We start from the raw sequence: 535 nt of genomic DNA, 5'->3' as shown, positions 1-535 counted from the left end.
GGATGTGAATGGATGAGCATGTGACATATGTTGTTTATCATCATTAAAGTAAAAATTATACAAACCAATGGACCAACATCAATTATTATTTCCCACTGTATCTGTCTGTAATCTTGGGTGAGTTTTAACATGGGTTCCTATACGTGGTTTTTCACATTCTTTGTACCTTTTATGTGTGTTGTTGCTTCAAGCATTTGCCATGTGGTGGTGAGTGAAGAGACAAAAAAGCAATAAGTGTATGTTTGTTACTTATAAATTTCATAAGAGATCTAATGATCTATTATTATAGACTTTTATTAATAAAACTGAAGTTGGGTTTCATGTTTGTGATTTGGGCCTCTTACTTGTCTCTGTTACATTGTCTTACAGGCCTTTCCTTTATTTATTTCAGTAAACATCCAAAACAAGTAGCTGGTCACTGATGCCTGAGTAATGATGATATCTTTGTAGGTAACCAACTTGGGAATGGATTCCTCTCCATTTTTGGTTTAAATTGAGGAAGTAAAGTATAATTTTTAATTTTTTTAATATTTTT

The sequence above is a fragment of the Arachis ipaensis genome, chromosome B04 (assembly GCF_000816755.2).
Source record: "Arachis ipaensis cultivar K30076 chromosome B04, Araip1.1, whole genome shotgun sequence".
Lineage (NCBI taxonomy): Eukaryota > Viridiplantae > Streptophyta > Magnoliopsida > Fabales > Fabaceae > Arachis > Arachis ipaensis.
This window is presented reverse-complemented; position numbering follows the sequence as displayed.